Consider the following 20,681-nt stretch of genomic DNA (forward strand, 5'->3'; position numbering starts at 1 on the left):
GCCTGGAGAATTCCATGGACTGTATAGTCCATGGGGTCGCAAAGAGTCGGACAGACTGAGCGATTTTCACTTTCACTTTTCATTAAAATGAAAGGTACTCCTGTTATAATTTTGTAAAAATAGGTGCTGATGAGGTAGAGAAAGGGAGGAGTTTGAGGGCCGCAGGTTGATCATGTGGAAGAGGGCACTGGGGGTGGGCCTCGTGGACACATCCTTTCAGAAGCCCCACTGGCAGAGAACTGAATAGTCAGATAAAGCACTTAGTCAATTAAAGTAGGGAAACGGTGAACATGGAAAACACTGATTTTATTAAAGTAGGAGTTTTTTTAGAAAAGAAGAAAACATAAAATATAGCTTAATTTAACAATATTTTGAAGGGATGAGCCTTCTTCTTTAAGTACATAACAGCTGATGGGAGTTCTGTGTGGAATTTTTAAAAAGTAGAAGTTGACACAAGGTCACTGGTTTCCAGTCCCAACATCTTTAAAGAAGGGGGAGAACTCAGAAAGAGCTGGGAAGCAACCTGAGTTCAGAATTCTTCTAGATCAAACAAAACTTCCCCAATTTTTTCCATTTGTCTTGCACATGCCAAACTCTCAGATTTTGCTTTTGTTTTGTTTTTTAAGCTACTTTCCTGTTACTGTTTATTAGAAGCATTCAGTTTGGATTTTGCACAATAGCAATTCTTTTCCTCACTCATATTTCCTTGGTTTACGTAGTTATAAACAGAAGCACAACTGGCCAAACTAGTTTGTGGACAAACACATCTACCTCTTGGTGAACCTGAACCGTGGGGGCAGAAAAGGCCTTGAGTCCTGCCTCCTGGACATAAGCATTTGCTCTGCCATCACACAGAATGTTCAACTGGGAGCAAGCAATCAGTTCATCCAGCTTTGAAGGTTTCTAATATAAAGCTGAAACTCCAGTACTTTGGCCACCTCATGCGAAGAGTTGACTCACTGGAAAAGACTCTGATGCTGGGAGGGATTGGGGGCAGGAGGAGAAGGGGACGACACAGGATGAGATGGCTGGATGTCATCACTGACTCGATGGACGTGAGTCTGGGTGAACTCCTGGAGTTGGGATGGACAGGGAGGCCTGGCGTGCTGTGATTCATGGGGTCGCAAAGAGTCGGACACGACTGAGCAACTGAACTGAACTGAATACACTGTAAATACAGGAAAAAAATTGTGTCCAGGAGAATGCTTTTGCTACAAGTAACAGAAATCCAGACTCCAGCTGTTTTTGTTTTTGTTTAATAAGATGGGTTTCAAGGCTGGGGGATTCAGAGATTTCGTGGCGTCAAGGGGGCCCCACATAATTGCCACTTCCCTGGACTGCTACTCACAGGACGGGCTTCATCTTGCAACTCTGGCCAGGAGCTAGGGCTTCAGGTGCCCTGTCTCTTGCTAAGTGGGAGTGAGGAACAATGGGTATCCATCCTGGAATCAGGTCCTTCCCCTCCATCTTATTGGCCCAACTTGGGCCCCATGCCCACCCTGGGACTTCTTAATAACACCATCAGAGGACTGGCCTGTGCTGCTTGGTCTGAACGTCAGCATCCGCTGCTGGAGCAGTGGCTGTGTTCAGCTTCCCATTCCCATGAATCACAGCAGCTGAGTAAGCACCCGAACAAAACTGGATTCTAGGAAGGAAGAGAAAAGCGAAATAGATGTTGGGAGAGGTGTAGCCGCTCCTACAGGAGGCTTCCCTACTTCACAGTGTGGCCTCGGGCTGGCTCTGTTTCCTGAGGCGCCACAAACGTACCTCCCTGAGGCATCTTTGCCCCTGGTCAGAAGTCCTCCCATGGCATCGTCCACAGTTAGCGATTCTGAGCAGCTAAAAGTGACAAGATGAAAGCACAGAAACTGGCCTCACTGGAACTCATGTCCGAACACCTGGATGGCTCTCCCAGTGCCCGCCACCTGCCCACGCGCCCCTTGGTGGTTCACCGTCCCCTCAACAGGAAGCTGTTCGAGGCTTCTCACCCCTTGAACGCCAACACCTGCTTCCTCCTCTCCTCATATCCTGCTGACACCATTTTCTCAGACTGTGCAAACAGCAGCTGCCAGACTGCTCCTTGCTCAACTGTACCCTCTGCCTCTGGCCAGGGTGCTGCCTGGCTTGTGGTCACAGTAGGTGACCCAGCCCCTCTGCCTCGACCTTTGCCCCAGTTCCCTTCCCATCAGCGTCCCTGCCCTTTGCAGGCCACCAGCCCCTCTCTCCAGCTCTAGGGGCCCACAAATGTGCCACAAGCTCATATGTTAAAAATAAAGCAGAAAACCTCTTCCTCGACCTTCTTCCTGCTCATGCCTAGCTCTTTTTTTCCCCACAAAGAAAACTCTTTTAAAGTGTGGTCTAGAGTCCCTGTCTGGGCCCATTCAGTCCTCATCCCCTCAGCTCACCAAACTTGAACTTTTCACCCCATTATCAGGCCCCAGAAGCAGCTCTAATCCAAGTAATCAAAGGCCTTGCCTTTTGCCAGATCCAGGCACCTGCTGCTTTTGTCTGACTTGACCCCTCAGCACTTTCTTCATCCTGCCACATTCCTCTCTCGGCTTCTAGAGCATGCTCTCTCAGGGGTGGGTTTTCTGGGTGGATTTCCATGGGCTTCCCTGCTGGCTCAGCCAGTAAAGAATCTACCTGACTCCTGGGTGGGGAAGATCCCCTGGAGAAAGGAATGGCTACCCACTCCAATATTCTTGCCTGGAGAATCCCATGGACAGAAGAGCCTGTCCATGGGAGACACGACTGAGCCAGTTCTCTCCTCCCTTCCTCCCTCTACCTCTTCCCTGCCTTCCCCTCTGTCCTCCTTCCACACTCTTGGCCCCCAAGTATCTGTTCACCCTCTGTTTAAACAGTGATTGGCAGGCCTGGATCTCCCTCTGGCCCTGTGGTGCCCACTGGCTGCTTGCCCGCTTCTACTGGGATGTCTCATAGCATCTTCAACCCAATATGCCCCAATCAGAACGCTTGATTGCTCCCCACCCTCTGTCCCTCAAACCTGTTTCTCCTCGGATCTTCAACCCCTAGGTTGACCATCTACACAGCTGCTCCAGACTCAACTTGGGTGTCATTCTTGGTTCCTCTTGCCCCATGCCGCTCCTCTCACAAACTCCATCCGAAAGTCCCGTCATCTCTTCCCCAGGACAACGTCAGTCCATCTGCTTTTCTCCATCTCTAGCGGCAGTCATCTCGCAGAACCACAGTGATCATTGGACCCTGATTCTCTTCTTGCCTACTGTACAGGGGCCAGAGTAAGCTTCTAAAAATGTTAAATCAGGTCATCTTGCTCCCCTGTGTAAAACCCTGTAGTGGCTTCCTATTGTGGGCAGAACAAAGTCTAGAAACCTTATCATGGCCTAAGTGGCCTTAACCGATCTCATCCTGACCTCTCTCTGCCTTATCTCTTCTGGTGAAACTCGACTTTAAGCACCCAGGCCTTTTCTTGTGGTGAAAATGCAGACTTGCTCCCACTCAGGCCCCTTCAACTTGCTCTGCTATCTGACTTTTGCAAGCTTGGTGTCACTCAAGTCTCTGCTTAAAGGTCAGCTTCACAGAGGCCTTCCCTGGCCAGACAGAAGTTAGCCCCTGTCCCCCATCACTCTCTATGCTTAACTCATTCTATTTTTGTTCTAGAATGTATCACTACTGAACTTATCTTTTCACTTGTTTGTTTTCTCTTTCTCATTCATACTAGACTGTCGCCATCAGGAAGCAGAACATTATATCTTATTGACTGTGGTGGCTGTTGCACCTAAAACAATAGTAGGAGCAAAAATGAAGTCGTGTCAGACTCTTTGCAACCCCATGGACTGTAGCCTACCAGCCTCCTCTGTCCATGGGATTTTCCAGGTGAGAGTACTGCAGTAGGTTGCCATTTCCTTCTCCAGGGGATCTTCCGAACCCAGGGATTGAACCCAGGTCTCCCGCATTGTAGGCAGATACTTTACCGTCTGAGCCACCAGGGAAGCCCAGGAAAGTAGGAGCAAATAGTAATAATAATTTAATGAATGAATAACTCTGCTTGTCTGACTTAAAACTTACTTTACAAAAGGAATAACCACCTTGGAATGGTCAATAGAAGTCATGGGACAAATAACCCATTCTTTTTTCAGCTACAACTTAATTTATTTAGCAAATATTTATTGCCAGGTTGTGTGCTAAGCACTGGAGGAAACCAGATGAAGAAAAACTAAAAGCTGATTTCAAGAGTTCAGAGGTTAGGGAGTAGTGACAGATTAAATTTAGAAAGTTGCAGTTTGACAAATACATCGAGAGAGGGAAGCAAAGGATGGTATTGGAACTCGATGGGGAGCATCTAACCCAGAAAGCTGAGGTCAAGGAAAGCTTCCTGGAAGAAGTGATTCCTCAGGTGAGTCTTAAGGATAAGAGTCAGCCAGGTGAAGAAGTGGTAGAAGGTGGGACTGAACAGTCCAGCAAAGGGGACAGTAGAAGAACAGGAGCCTTGGGAAGGCACGAGGGAAGGGCAACGCGCTTAGAAGAAATGGAGACTGAGCTCAAGGAGGGGAGGAGGAGGGCCTGCAAAGATGCCAGACTGGACAGCTGAGGGTCCCTATCATAAAAGGTCTTGCCACAACAACCACAACACTGGACATTTATGGAGAGCTTGTTCTGGTGCCAGGCACTGAGTGAAGCATATCGCACCGTGTTATTTAATCCCCATGACGACCCCATGAGATAGATGCTGTCACTCTCCTCCTTTAACTGATGGGGAATGATAAGTCACTTTTCTGAGGACACACACAGAGAGAGCAGAGTCCACGTGGAAGCCCATGGACGCATACTACAAACGCTTTCAGACACAAGCCCTGGATCTCTGGTGAAATCTCTTGATTTCTCTCTGGTTCTTAGTTTCCTCATCAGTAGAATGGAGCTGATGGCAGTGTCCCTACCACGTGGAGTCTGAGGATTCAGTGAGATAATTCAGGTACTGAATTGAAACTTACTCACTGATTAATAAATATGAGCTACTACTATTATTTTTTATTTTCTTTTTGGAAAGACTACTATTTAAACCTGGGGATTTTTCCCTGGGAGCAGAAATAGGACTTGACAGTTCCTGAACATTGGGGCTCTCTTCTTTCTTTAGGATTGGTGATTAGTTTACGCTTTTGTAACATACTGTGAATATCTAACTTTGGTCTTTTCTCTTTTCTTCTAATATCTTTTATATCCAGATTGACAGGTGAAAATATAGAATTTATATTTGTAAGAAAGAATTGATGGTTTAATTTTTTTTCTCGTAAAGTAATGCATGCACAAGTTAAAAAACTTCTAACAATAGGGTAAAACAAAAAATGTAAAATCCTCCCTCTTTACCTACACCCTCATATATAATGTAATTAGAGCTAAACATAATTAGAGCTAAACATAATTATAGCTATTATTTCTTTTTTCCCAGAAATTTGTATGTATATATGTACATGTATGTAAGTATATGTATAAAAATTTAACCCTTGGAATTCTCACTTTTAATAATATTGTATTCTACCTTATTTTTTCACTTAAAATAATTTAGTTTTGAGGTTGTTTATTGTACCAATTCAGATAAATATATTGATCTTTCTTTTAAACAATTTTATTTATTTATTTAGGCTGTGTGGTGTCTTCATTGCTGCAGGGGCTTTTCTCTAGTTGCAGAGAACGGGGGTAGTCTCTAGTTGAGGTATGTGGGCCTCTCATTGCAGTAACTTCTTTTGTCGTGGGCTCTAGGCTGAGTGGGGTCAGTGGTTGCCATTCCCAGGCTCTAGATCACAGGCTCAATAGTTGTGGTGCACAGGCTTAGTTGCTCCGTGGCATGTGGGATCTTGCCAGACCAGGGGTCAAATCTGTGTCTCCTCCGTTGGCAGGAGATTCTTCATCACTGAGCCAACAAGGGAGCCCAGATAATTGTATTGATTCTACTGAACAGCCAGGTAGTGTTCCATTTTATAGGGCCACTGTAGCATATTTAATCTTTTCTTGATGGGCATTTAAATTTCATCTAGCTTTCTTACTATTACAAGCAATATTATTAGGCTGTCTCTGTACTGTATATATTTGCCTCTGTGTACAAGTATTTCTGTGGGAAAAATTTCTAGAAGGGAAACTGCTAAGTTAAAGAAAATGCACTTTTAAAATTTTAATATTTATTGCCAAATTGCTTTCAAAGAATTTATAGCAATTTACATTCCATTAGCAACATGTGAGAGAGTTCATGTTTCCCATACCCTTGAGTATGAGCAAAGTTTTATTTTTGCAAGTAAATAAGTAAAAGTATATCTTGTTTCAACCTACATTTCTTTGTTATTTAAAAAGCTGGAAAAATGTTTTTATATGTTTGTTACCTATTTGCTTTCTTTTGCTGCACACTGTCTGCTTTTTGACTATTTTTCCAGTGAATCGTTCGTTTTTTTCTTGCTAATTCTTAAATCTCTTTGTTACAGTAAAGAAATTAACCCCCTTCCTTAGTTTTAGAAATTGAAAATTTTTTTTCTATCCTGTGGTTTATCACTTGATTTTGTGTATGGTATTCTTTGTCTTGCAAGTTTGTGTAAATTTGTTGATCTTATCTTATATGACTATTGACCTTCCCCAGTTCAAAATTATGAAAAAAGTTTTTGAAAAAAAAATTACCAGTGATTTTTCTACTATTGTTATTACTTGTTTTACTTGATAATTATTGATCTACAGATATATTATTCGGGTATAAGAAGTGAAGTACTTTAGCACTTTTTTCCTAATGGAAATGTTTTTTGTCACAACATTTCTGAATTATTCATATTCTCCCTTTGACCTAAAATACCAATATATTTATATTCTAAATTCTCAAAAGGATATGGGTCTCTCTGTGGGATCTCTCTTCTCCACTAACACCTTTGTTATTTCCTGTACTTTCTCTGTAATGTCTTTCTGTTTTCCCAAAATTTATCTATGTATAAAATGTCTTAATGTTGGGTAAAATTAGTTCTCTTTCATTTTCTGTTTATGGTTGTACTGGCTATTCTCATTTCTTTATTATTTCACATCAGCTTTGTATCATTTTGTCGGATTCTCCAGAAAATCCTACTAGTAGTTGGATTAGAATTACAGTTGCTTCAGGGAAAGTAAACTATGTTGTTTCATTTACCCCATTTTTTTTTAATGTCCCTGTATTAATCAGGATAAGATGGACCATGCTGCAAGAATAGTTAAATCTCTACATCTCAGTGGATTAATTCTATAAAATTTTGTTTCTCACTCATACAAATTTCAGTGCAGATCAGGTGCTCTCCAGAATAGGTCCTCCCTGTAGCAGCTCCACTGTCCACGCTATTTTGGTCTTACAGCTGTGCTCTCTCAAGAGAGGCCTCCGTGGACTACGGAAGAGACATTTAGTGTCAACAGTAACCCATGTTCTCACTCGAATTTCCAGCCGCCTTGTAGTCAGTGGGCCATATGATTCTGGCCAATGGGAAAAGCTGGATTTTCTCTGTGATCTCTTCCCTTGTTGCCATAGCTGAGGTCATGAACTGAAGTGACAGAGCCCAAATAGACACCTTCTCAATAACAGTCACCTCGTGGGAGGCAGCTGCCCTGGAGACTCATCTGGCTCCCATCAGAGCTGGGGTGCATATGAAATAACTTTTATTGTATTAAGGTCACTGGGACTCTTAGGGTAAATTGCTACTACAATAAAACAGTTAAGATGGCACCAGTGGTAAAGAACCCACCTGCCAATGCAGGAGACAAAAGAGACACTGGTTTGTCCCTGGGTCAGGAAGATCCCCTGGAGGAGGGCATGGCAAGCTACACCAGTATTCTTGTCTGGAAAATCTCATGGACAGAGGAATCTGGTGGGCTACAGTCCATGGGGTCCGAAGAGTAGGACACCGAGTGACTGAGCAACGCCACCGCCACAATAAAACGAACAACTCTATCCTGACCAATATACAAATTAGTACCAAAAGTGATATGCTGCTGGAAAAAAAAAAAAAAACCTTAAAATACCGGTTTAGCAATCTGTAGTAACAGCAAGGAATCAGATATCAGAGGCTGGGAAGAACCAAAACATCTGGTAAAGGTGTTACTTGTGATTACCTTGAAGGCAGGTTGTTTCACTATTGAGCTTGTAGTTCAGGGAGAAGATGATGCAAAACAGAACCTTAGTTCTCTATGAGGTTGCTACTGGTTGTGTTTGGCTAAGTGTTGAGAGAGAGAGAGACAGAAGAGTTGGAGGGGATTGGTGACAAAAAATCAAAGGCATAAAGCTCACATCATAAGTCCCTCAGAGAGAATATTGAATGTTTCCCTGCTCCCGGAAATGTCTGAAAGCAGATGGACCGGACCTACTGTACAAAGAGTTATGAAGTAGTGACAAAGAAGCATGAACCTGGGCTAAAAGGCCGGAGGCACCAACCTCCATCCTGAGCAGGAAGTGGCTATGTACAGCTCTGCGGAGAGCCAACACCCCCAGTACCCATTTCGGGTGTGACCGAGAATGTAATAGAACAGTTAAGACTTCTCAGAGGAAGTCCTGTTGACAAGAAGTTCTGGGACTGCCCCATACCCTGGAAATGAGCTCCTGAAGTCAAGTCTATACAGACGGCCTTGTCACCTGTTAGAGATGCTTAAACCAGCATAAGGCAATTATCTTATATTTCACTAATCAGAATCAGTTGGATGTTTGAGGCGGGGACTGACATGTTGCTGTTAATCTGAGATGTTTTCTTGTTCTGAAGTAGTGAGAACTAAGGGTATTATGGGGAGTGGCCACCTCTCATGCATCAAGTTGCTGAGAATTCTGTAGGGAAGGCTGATTTAAAAAGAAAGAAAGAAAGAAAGAAAGAAAATGCTTCTTGTGCAGTAGTAGAGATAAGAAGCCATACATATAGAGGGAGAACGGAAAGAGAGAGAAATATGCTTCTGCCTGAGTCCCTTGGAGCTTTCTAGTCCTCTTGGCTACCTGTGGTTCACATCCCTTTGAGGACCAACTGCATTCCTGTGAATTCCAGAGGACACTAGTTATCTCTTTCTCTTATCTAAGTTTGATTGAATTGGTTTCTATTTCTTAAAATCAACAGAACCTTGACTGAGGAAGTTCCCATACCTTATCATAGCAAAACATCTTCAGGAAGGGACCTCCCCTTCCTTCCTGCTGTGTAGGTAGGTTATGGTTGTGGTCACAGCCACGGCAATGAGATTTCTCATCATGGTCAGATTTCAAAGTCATGATGAGGGAAGAAGAGTAGCTGGAAAATTGGCTCATGCTTCCGCCCAACTACACTGGCCAATTTTAGAATCACTTTTCAATAGCAACACTGAAGAACAGTAATATTAAAATGAAATAGAATGATTCCAATTTTTCTTGGAAGAAGCTACTCTTTATTTCTGTTGTCCATGTATTCTCCTGCTCTCTGGAAAGTTTCTTTGCTTTCTTGGTTCCATCTGCTTTCTTCTCACACCTGCAACATCCCCTCTCCTTTCACACTCTCATTGATGACCTCACTTCCTTTTCCACCGAGAAAAAAGAAATAACCAGAAGACAACTGTCTTATCTGTCCAACACCAAATCTACCAAATAACCAACAACTATACCCTTTCTCTCTGCACTCCCCGCTTCCCTCCAGTGCTATCCTACAGAGATTTCTGCAATGACAGAGATATCCTGACTCTTTGTTCAATGCAGTAGCCACAACCCACATGTGGTTATTAAGCACTTGAAATGCAGCAAGAGCAACCAGGAACTGAATTGTACATTTTACTGAATTTTAATTAATTGAAGTTTAGTCACATGTGGCCAGTGGCTGCTGAATAGGACAGTGCAGGTATGGAGAAATCCTTTGAAGGGTTTTTCTATGAAAGGAACAAAGAAATGGGGTGGACAGTCCCAGAGGGATGGAAGTGAAACAGCACTTCTTAAAAAGGTGGATAAGTGACATTTCGGCATGACTGGTGGAAACGGTCCGCTCTTTGTTGTCGTTCAGTTACTCTGTCATGTTCCACTCTTTGCAACCCCGTGGACTGCAGCACATCAGGCTTTCCTGTCCTTCACCATCTCCCAGAGTTTGCTCAAACTCATGTCCATCGAGTCAATGATGCCATCCAACCATATCATCCTCTGTCACTCCCTTCTCCTCCTGCCCTCAGTCTTTCTCAGCATCTCAGCATCAGGATCTTTTCCAATGGGTTGGCTCTTCACATCAAGTGGCCAAAGTATTGTAGCTTCAACTTCAACATCAGTCCTTCCAATGAATATTCAGGGTTGATTTCCTTTAGGATTGACTGGTTGGATCTCCTTGAAGTCCAAGGGACTCTCAAAAAATGATGAAGCAGAAGAAAGAAGGGTCAATGAAAAAAGTTGGTCTTAGAAACAGGCCATTGTGTACAGCTGCAGTGTCTCATGTGGCAGCCACCAGCCACGCATGGATATTTAAATGCACATTAATTAGAACTTAATAAAATGGTAAAATTTGTTCTTAGTCACACTAGTCACATTTCAAGTAGCTTCCCTATTGGATGTACTTTCCATCACTGAAGAAAACTCTATTAGACAGTGCTACTCTATACTTTGTCTTCATTTCATGCTATCATTCTCTTTTTCTAATTAAAGATTATTAAAATCAAATATGACCTTCCCTCATAGCTCAGTCGGTAAAGAATCTGCCTGCAATGCAGGAGACCCAGGTTTGATTCCTGGGTCAAGAAGATCCCCTGGAGAAGGAAATGACAACCCAGGACAGAGGAGCCTGGCAGGCTAGAGTCCATGGGATCACAAGAGTTGGACAACTTAGTGACTAAACCACCACCACCAAAACCAAATATATATATATGTGCATAGTTTTAGACAGCCCAAAAGCTCTGAAACCAACTTCTCGTTCTTTTCCACATTTTCTACTCTCCAAGCAATCATGTTCAGTTCTTTCCATGTTTTAAGGAATATTTGTATCTCCAATTCTAAATTTTATAATATGATTTCTTTCTTTCCAAGTTTTGGGCACGATCATGATTTGTTTATGGAATATGTGGATTTAGTGTTTCTCAATACTACTGGGTGGGCTTCCCTGATAGCTCAGTTGGTAAAGAATCCCAGGAGTCCCTGGTCTGATTCCTGAGTTGGGAAGATCTGCTGGGGAAGGGATAGGCTACCCACTCCAGTGTTCTTGGGCTTCCCTTATGGCTCAGCTGGTAAAGAATCCGCCGGCAATGTGGGAGTCCTGGGTTCGATCCCTGGGTTGGGAAGATCCCCTGGAGAAGGGAAAGGCTACCCACTCCAGTATTCTGGCGTGGAGAATTCCAAGGTCTGTATCGTCCATGGGGTCCCAAAGAGTCGGACACAACTGAGCGACTTTCACTTTCGCTTTCACTTCAATACTACTAGGTCTCGCTGGTGGTAAAGAATCTGCCTGCCAATGCAGGAGATGCAGACATGGGTTTGATTCCTGGGTTGGGAAGATCCCTTGAAGGAGGAAATGGCACCCCACTCTAGTGTTCTTGCTTGGAAAATTCCATGGGCAGAGGAGCCTGGTGAGCTACAGTCCACAGGGTCACAAAGAGTCAGACGCGACTGAGCGACTGAGCACAGTACTCCTCCACCATCACACTGTACACATGTGTACACTTCTTGTTTCCCTATCTCCTAACAGAGTCAAATAATTTTATGGTGCGATCAATATTCAGCATTTTCGTTATTAAGAAATATCACTGCTCACCAGTGGTCCATATGATATGTCATGATCATTTTTTCTTTCAGATCTTTTTGCTTTCCCTAGAGTTAATACACTTAAAAATTGGCTTAGTTGTATCAGAATTTATCATCAGTTTGATGCCAGTCTCTTCCCTAGAAGTGTATGTGTTCTTTCCATATGGTCAGATACATCAATTTCCTCTTCTTGGAGTCCTTTCTCCCCGCGTCTTCTGACCTGCTCCATCTGTTCAGGTCACTCTCTGAGCCTGCTGCTCAGTTTGCATCCTGGGATCTCCCATTACCATCCTGGAGGTTCCCTTCTCCTCTTTCTGCACTTGGCTCCCCTGTTTCCCTATCTTCCCATGCTCCTTTCTCTTGCTATCGCTGTAACAGTAACCACGAAAAGGAAATGTTTGAGGATTTGTGTGTCTGAAAATGTCCTTAGCTCATCTTCCCACTTAAAAGCTTTACTGTGTATGGAACTCTGAGTCGGAAATAATTTTCTCTCAAATTATGAAAATGTTTCATTAACTTCCAGTTTCCACTGTTGTTGAAAAGTCCAAAGTTATTCTTACTCTTGTTCCTTGTATATAACCTGTTTATCTCTTTGTAACTGACATGCAATTTCTTCATGAGATTCCTTATTATGGGTCTATTTTTCATCCATTATGCTTGCTCTTTAGTGGGCCTTTTTAAAGTAGAAATTCGTGTGGCTCAGCTTTGGGAAGTCTTCTTGAATTGTTTGATTTCTTCACTTCTGTTAGTTCTGTTCCATCTTTCTGGAGCTCCTATAAATCAGATATTAGACCTCTTGGACTGATCCTCTGATTTTTCTTTCTTTTTTTCCTTCTCTTAGTTTTTTGCTCTGCTTTTCTTAATTTATCTTCCAATCCTTGTATAGGGCTTTCATATTTTTAATTTCCAAGAACTCCTTTGTTTTTATTTTTTTATTTTTTGCAGCAACCTGTTTTTCTTTTGTAGATCCAATATCACCTCTTATCTGTGATAGTTTGTTTTCACGATTTTTGCTGTTGCTGCTGTAGAATCTGAACCTCCAAGTAACTTCTGTTTGATGATTTTATTTCTATCTTTCATGTTAATAGTTTTCTAGAAGGATGGCTGGAATCTTGGTGTGTGTACAGGACTGGGTAATGGGAGGGACTTACTTACTGAGGTCATTAAGGTACGTTTAGATCTTATCTCTTGGCCTAATTGGAGTCCCCTGAAAACATCATCCTGTCTCAAGTCTGGCTTTCAGCATTTGTGAGAGAAAGGTTGGTGATAGAGGAAGGAGCAGTAGGCATCTTACCATTCACTATGTTGATGTTCGTGTAATCCCAGTATCTCTCTCCAGGATCTCTCCTCCCACTATAAATCCAGTATATATCTAGTTTATCCTCCTACAGTGGTTGGGAAGGTCTGTTTCCCAGCTGTGGGAGATGGCGGGGGAATTAGGTGTGGAAATCCTTTTCAAACAGCTCTCAGACCCACATTTAGCCTTCACACGCAGTTGAACCTCTAAGAGAAATTCCTGAGCCTTTTAGGTGTTCTATCATGGCTTTCAAAGTTAGCTAGGCATTCCGTTTTTCACAGATCTGAGTCACCCTATTTACATTTATATCCATATTTTCCAGCTTCTAAATTGTATTTGAGGAGAGTATGTGATTTAAAATTTCCCTTATTGTCATTTAGTGAGACTTTTGAAGGTAAATGCACACATTAAGTCAGCTATCTGTAACCAGAAGGTTACTTGTTCCATGCCCTAAAGAGAATTCATCAACCCCCGTAACCTAAACTTGCCATTTCTCTTACCTTCCTTTCGTCAATGGCTCCACCATCTACAGTGTTGTCCAAACCAGAAAACTGAGAGTCATAGTCTGTTTGTTCTTCTCTCTTACTCTCCACATCCCATCAGTCATAAAATCGTTTTCCTTTGACTGACACCATATCATCCACAGATTTATCCTTTCTTTCCTGAATTATTGCCTGACTACTTGCCCCTCCACCAGTCTTTTCTCCCACCAATTCATGCTCCACCCACCACCAGTGAGATCTTCCCACAATCATATTTAATATTCGTCAGTGGCTCCTCTTTACTGTAGGATAACACTCAAACTTTTAGGCATGGCATACAAAGCCATTTAAAATGAAATTCCTATCAAATTCCTAGAATTTACATCTTGCCATTTCTCTTTCTTTCATCTTCACCTTGCTCCGATGCCACCACTCACACTAGCAACATCACACTTGCACAATGATACGCAAGACATAAGTTGAATAAATATTTCTGAGTTACATTCTCAAAGAAGTATGTTTTTCATGGTTATGTAGGGTCCTCATGTTTCTAGATAAAGGGAGGGTCCTTAGAGTCAGCATGTCTGACGACAACCTCACTTTGGTTAAGACCTCGTCTGAAAGGGGTAGAACTGTGCTTCTGAAGGAACCTGTACAGACATGGAGAGGAAAACCTGTTTGTTTTCAGGTTCATTGTTTCCAGAGAAGAGCTAAACCTTCCTGTTTTAGTCATAGGATCCTCCTGGCACTGCGAACTTCCTCAGGTCACTGGACCTGCCACTGCGAAGCTGGCAGTGTTTCCATAAAGAGATGACAAAACTATTTTTTACATTGATGTAAAGAGCTTTTCAAACAGAACAGGGAATGTAGTTATTCTTTATAAACCTCAATGGAATAATAGGCACCTATGAGTAGAAGCTACCTTCATGCCTGCTAATTCCTTGGGCTCAATGAAAGGGACATATTTCTGGAACTCCTGGCTCTCCAACAAATGAATGGATTGACTGGAAAAGTAATGACTTACCCATCACTGAGAGTATTCAAATATAGCATAAATATCCACTCTATGGTTATTAGACATTTTAAAGGAATCATATATTGGACTAGGTATTAAATCAAAGGAGCACAGATGTCCCTTCCCCACTTTGATATTCTTATTTGTCTCTGAGTCAAAGGATAATTACACAATCTTCCATTTTGCTTTGGCTGTGTAGACCTAGACTTTGGATAACAGATGGGAAAACAGACTTTGAAACTAAAAGCCCAGGAATTATAGTGCCTATTTTTATCAGGTGCTTTTGTATAATCCAAAGATTAAGAAAAAAAATGCTCTGAAGAAAGTTGTTTGTAGAATAAATTTCATCACAGTCAGTATTGTCATGATAAAATATTTTCATAACCAGTACATTGTCAAACAACAGATGATGAGAAGCTATTATGAGCACTTTTCAATACATTAACTAATTTAGATTCTTTCTTGAAGTTTATTGGAGTTTGAGAAGAACAATTTTTCTCCCCCTTACATTCTGTTGGTTTGAGTCTATGAAATGAGCAGCTGGGTGTATCCAGATTTTTAAAGCTCTGGGTTTCAAAATAAAGATCATAGAGTAGCTTTAAATTAGCTTAAGGATTCAAGCTCTGAAAAAGTGTATATAGTATTGGTCAAGGTCCATTTAGGAAAAGAGAAATCATTTAGGTATTTCAAAAGGAGGGAACTTAACACAAAAATTGGTTATGAGGATATTGGAAAGGCTGAAGGAGCAAGAAAAAAGAATTAGGTTACTGAAAGATTAGAAACTGCAGGAAATTAATTTCTCTCTGAAATAGTGCCACTGTGACTTGGAAGTCAGGAGCAGAAACTCCAGGGCGGGCCTGCTGGGCCCTGAGACACTGCTGCCAGCTGGGGTCACCACCCCATCACCGAGCTGGTGACACGGCTGCTGTATCTGCTGCCACTTATATCCCAAACTGACACCCAACAAGGGGAAAGTCACTTCTCCTTTCTTACCTGCCAGTTCTCCCCAGTAGCCCTCATTGCTTGAATCCAATGGGAAGACAGGGAACTAGAAGGCCTGGAAAGCATGGTTGGCAGAAACAAAATCTTTATAATCCAGAGCAGTTCTCAGTGGAGAGCACATAAGCAAATGACCAGACATTGGCCAACATGGTCCTAGTTTTCAAAGAGGAGAGAAAAGTCATTTCTGTAAAGAGCAAACCAGTCAGACTGACACCAACCTCTAGCAAGATTCTTCAACGGGTGACTGAGTGGTTGTTTATGAGTCCTTACATAGGGAGGAGATAACCAGTACAAGCCAGCAGGGGACTACCAATGTACTGTGTTCAGTAAGTACCTCTGAAAACCACATAATTGCAGGGGCCCAATTTTAGCTATTCAGAAAATAGCAAATGTGGAATTCCTTAGGAATAAATGTCTGAGAAACTTGTCTGAAATCAGAGAGAGCAAATATTTTAGGTTTGCATAGAGCCAGTCACCTGTTCCATCAAAGTCCTTGTATACACTGCATTGCACAGATGGAGAAGGCTTTATTGACCTGAGAGGACCACAGAGATCTCCTTTATCTCTGTAAAGGCCATTGGGATTCAGTATCACTGAGTGCCCTGGCTGAAGTCACACAGCTGGTTAATTGCAGAAGTGGATCTGCAGTTCAGATTTCTGAACTTGCGGTTCATGCTTTACTAGCACCACACCCTACAAAGGACTGACTGTATTACACAGCCTTGTATCATCTTCACAAGGATGGCTATTGTCTTTCCTATCTGGATGGAAGATTTGCAAGGAATCACCCAAATGCTCATTCTCTGGATGCTATGCTTCCAATGGCAAGCATCTGTGAGCACTGCAGGAGAGAGGCAAGGGTCTGAGGAATGTCTTGACACCAGGCTTATGCCTGGGCACCCTTGAAACTGCTGGTTTCCCTTGTCTCCATATCCTCTTTGTAGTTACAATTAGAAACTTTTTTTGAAACTACTGTTTACAGGAAAGGTATAACTTCCTAAATTTATTGAAGTTTATCTGAATCACTGCTTTTAAGAATCTTGTTTACCTCTAGGAAAATCTGATTAAATCACAAATAGATTTGAAAAGAAAAATGCTTATGTCCACTGTCTTAGTTCATTTGAGAGGCTAAATCAAAATACCACCGACTGGGAGGCTTATAAACCATAGCAATTTATTTCTCACAGTTCTGGAGGCTGGAAGTCTGAGATCAGGTACAAGCACAGCCTCTTCTGGGTAGCTGACATCTTCCTGACGTGGGGAAAGGGGCCACAGAGACCCGTGGGGTCTCTTATAAGTACATTAACTCCATTCAAGAGAGGTCAGCCTTCATCACCTAAGCACCTTCCAAAGGTCCCACCTCCCAAATACCAACACATAGGACATTAGGATTTCAACATATGAATCTGGGGAGTGAGGGGAGCAAACATCCAAACTATAGTATCCATGTAACTCCCAGGTAAAGAATCTGCCTGCAATGCAGGAAACCCAGGTTCACATCCTGGAGAAGGGGATGGCCACCCACTCCAGTATTCTTGCCCCAAGAATTCCATGGACAGAGGAACCTGGTGGGCTACAGTCCATGGGGTCTCAGAGTCAGACAAGACTCAGTGACTAACGCTTTCACTTTCAACTCCCATTCACTAAATTACCACTTGGAAATCTGCTGTGTGTTGGGCTCTGATTGTGCATTTTAAATGCATTATATAAAATCCTTACTACTATCCTATGTATGTATGATGTAGGAATTATTTCAATATTAAGGATAGGAAACTGAGGTTCAGAGGGTCATCACACACTAATTCAGTTCAGTTCAGTTCACTTGCTCAGTCATGTCTGACTCTTTGCGACCCCGTGAATCACAGCACACCAGGCCTCCCTGTCCATCAACAACTCCCGGAGTGGTAAACTCATGTGCATCGAGTCGGTGATGCCGTCCAGCCGTCTCATCCTCTGTCATCCCCTTCTCCTCCTGCCCCCAATCCCTCCCAGCATCAGAGTCTTTTCCAATGAGTCAACTCTTCGCATCACGTGGCCAAAGTATTGGAGTTACAGCTTCAGCATCAGTCCTTCCAATGAACATCCAGGACTGATCTCCTTTTAGAATGGACTGGTTGGATCTCCTTGCAGTCCAAGGGACTCTCAAGAGTTTTCTCCAACACCATAGTTCAAAAGCATCAATTCTTTGGCGCTCAGCTTTCTTCACAGTCCAACTCTCACATCCATACATGACCACTGGAAAAACCATAGCCTTGACTAGATGGACATTTGTTGGCAAAGTAATGTCTCTGCTTTTTAATATGCTATCTAAGAATGATGCTAGGTGGCCAGTACTTTGGCCACGTGATGCGAAGAGTTGACTCATTGGAAAAGACTCTGATGCTGGGAGGGATTGGGGGCAGGAGGAAAAGGGGATGACAGAGGATGAGATGGCTGGATGGCATCACCGACTCAAGGGACATGAATTTGAGTGAACTCCAGGAGTTGGTGATGGACAGGGAGGCCTGGCGTGTTGCGATTCATGGGGTCGCAAAGAATCGGACATGACTGAGCGACTGAACTGAACTGAACTGAAGTTGGTCATAACTTTTCTTCCAAGGAGTAAGCGTCTTTTAATTTCATGGCTGCAATCACCATCTGCAGTGATTTTGGAGTCCCAACAAATAAAGTCTGACACTGTTTCCACTGTTTCCCCATCTATTTGCCATGAAGTGATGGGACCAGATGCCATGATCTTCGTTTTCTGAATGCTGAGCATTAAGCCAACTTTTTCACTCTCCTCTTTCACTTTCATCAAGAGGCTTTTTATTCTTCTTCACTTTCTGCCATAAGGGTGGTATCATCTGTATATCTGAGGTTATTGATATTTCTCCCGGCAATCTTGATTCCAGCTTGTGTTTCTTCCAGTCCAGTGTTTCTCATGATGTACTCTGCATATAAGTTGAATAAGCAGGGTGACAATATACAGCCTTGATGTACTCCTTTTCCTATTTGGAACCAGTCTGTTGTGCCATGTCCAGTTCTAACTGTTGCTTCCTGACCTGCATACAGGTTTCTCAAGAGGCAGGTCAGGTGGTCTGGTATTTCCATCTCTTTCAGAATTTTCCAGAGTTTATTGTGATCCACACAGTCAAAGGCATTGGCATAGTCAATAAAGCAGAAATAGATGTTTTTCTGGAACTCTCTTGGTTTTTCGATGATCTGGCAGATGTTGGCAATTTGATCTCTGGTCCCTCTGCCTTTTCTAAAACCAGCTTGAACATCTGGAAGTTCACGGTTCACGTATTGCTGAAGCCTGGCTTGGAGAATTTTGAGCATTACTTTACTAGTGTGTGAGATGAGTGCAATTGTGCAGTAGTTTGAGGAATCTCAAAGAAAGGCATTGCCTTTCTTTGGGATTGGAATGAAAACTGACCTTTTCCAGTCCTGTGGCCACTGCTGAGTTTTCCAAATTTGCTGGCATATTGAGTGCAGCACTTTCACAGCATCATCTTTCAGGATTTGAAATAACTCAACTGGAATTCCATCACCTCCACTAGCTTTGTTTGTAGTGATGCTTCCTAAGGCCCACTTGACTTACATTCCAGGATGTCTGGCTCTAGGTGAGTGATCACACCATCATGATTATCTGGGTCGTGAAAATCTTTTTTGTACAGTTCTTCTGTGTATTCTTGCCACCTCTTTTTAATATCTTCTGCTTCTCTTAGGGCCATACCACACACTAGTAGGAGGAGGAAAATCTGAGAGTTGAACCCAGTCCCTCTGCCCCCAAAGGACGTGCTCTTCCCACTCTGATATGTACTCTTTGTTTATTCACCATTCCTACCAATGTATGTCAATTTTTTTTTTTCTGGAAAAATCACAGAATTGTACCTCAAGTACTTGTAAAGACATTTGTTAAAGAAATAAAAATCCATTTTTATTTATTTACTTATTTAAAAAATTATTTTGTTTGCACTGGGTTTTCATTGCTGGGTGTGGGCTTTATATAATTGCAGCTAGTGGAAGCTATTCTTTTGTTGCAGTACACAGTCTTCTCATTGCTGTGGCTTCTGCTGTTGCAGAGCATGGACTCTAAGCACACAGGCTTCAGAAGTTGTGGCTCATGAGCCTAGTTGCTTTGTGGTATTTAGAATCCTTCTAGATCACAAATCGAATCTGTGTACCCTGCATTGGCAAGCAGACCTGGGAAGTTCTACAAATCCATTTTAAAACACAGACCAATGCCATGTTCCAATAACAGAAAATAAACTTACAGATTCGTTACATGAACTACTACTTCTAAAATAACCATGTGGTTCCCAGAGAGAGGTTGTTCCTCTAACCATTGATGATGTCCTGGGACTTCCTTAGCTTTAATAAAATTAGGTCTGGCTCTTTAAATGAAGCAAGAATAATGCAGAACTGAAGTCAACCTCTGGCCCAGAGTACGATGTTGCCCATGGCTGGTGAATGTGTCACTGTGATGACATTAAGTATTTGGGAGAGCTAGTGAACAGCCTGAGGTTAAGTGGAAACCAACTGTAAGGCTAAGAAATGGTTGCTATACTAGGAAACTACCTTATTGAAGACAAATGATTTCTTTGGGTAGATATTTTAAGGATGGAGATTGTATTTTTTTTCTTGCTACATTTTTTCTTTGCTTATTCTCCAAAGTATCCCAACTAACTGCCTGCAGCAGAGCTGGACAGTCTTTCCATAAAGGACTAACTAAAGAGTAACTGTGTTTGATGTTGCAGTTCTCATGGTCTCTGTTGCAGCCATTGGAGCCTGAGAGCAGCCTTAGACAATAGGTAAGAGAATGAGTTTGGCTGTGTTCCAATAAAGCTTTATTTGGTCACTCCTGGGCTACAAGGGCAAAAGCACCAAATAATAAATATTGCTTCTACTTATATGCCCCCCAAACTTTCAAATCAAAGAAGCCAAGTTACACTTACTAATTTTTTACAGCATTATGAATGTTGCATCATTCACACCCAACACTGAATGTGACATTTCTTTAATGTGAATGTTTACTAGACTTGTTACAAATGATTTGGATGAAATCTTTGGTGTTTGCCTATCTGCTGTATTTCTTAGTAGCTCTGCATTCAAACAGAGAAGGATCTGGATGTGGATGATGGGAGGGGCCTCCAGGATGAGCCTCCAGGCACCCAGAATCACACATCAAGTGGCAGTGCTAGGGTGGTATTTGATGAATAG

General features: G+C 42.4%; 1 long non-coding RNA gene across 2 annotated transcripts; it reads right to left on the reverse strand.

The window, feature by feature from the left end:
* Positions 1-285: 285 nt before the first annotated feature.
* LOC112446684 (uncharacterized) lies at positions 286-17,422 on the reverse strand. 2 transcript variants are annotated; one of them, XR_003034724.2, is made up of 3 exons: positions 15,471-17,422; positions 1,768-3,241; positions 286-1,645 (listed from the first exon to the last, which is right to left on the reverse strand). It is a non-coding gene; the product is annotated as an uncharacterized lncRNA (long non-coding RNA). The 2 variants fall into 2 exon arrangements; XR_009494498.1 differs by having other exon boundaries at positions 1,768-10,297.
* Between the last annotated feature and the right edge of the window lie 3,259 nt (positions 17,423-20,681).

This window comes from Bos taurus, chromosome 5 (genome assembly GCF_002263795.3).
Source record: "Bos taurus isolate L1 Dominette 01449 registration number 42190680 breed Hereford chromosome 5, ARS-UCD2.0, whole genome shotgun sequence".
Classification (NCBI taxonomy): domain Eukaryota; kingdom Metazoa; phylum Chordata; class Mammalia; order Artiodactyla; family Bovidae; genus Bos; species Bos taurus.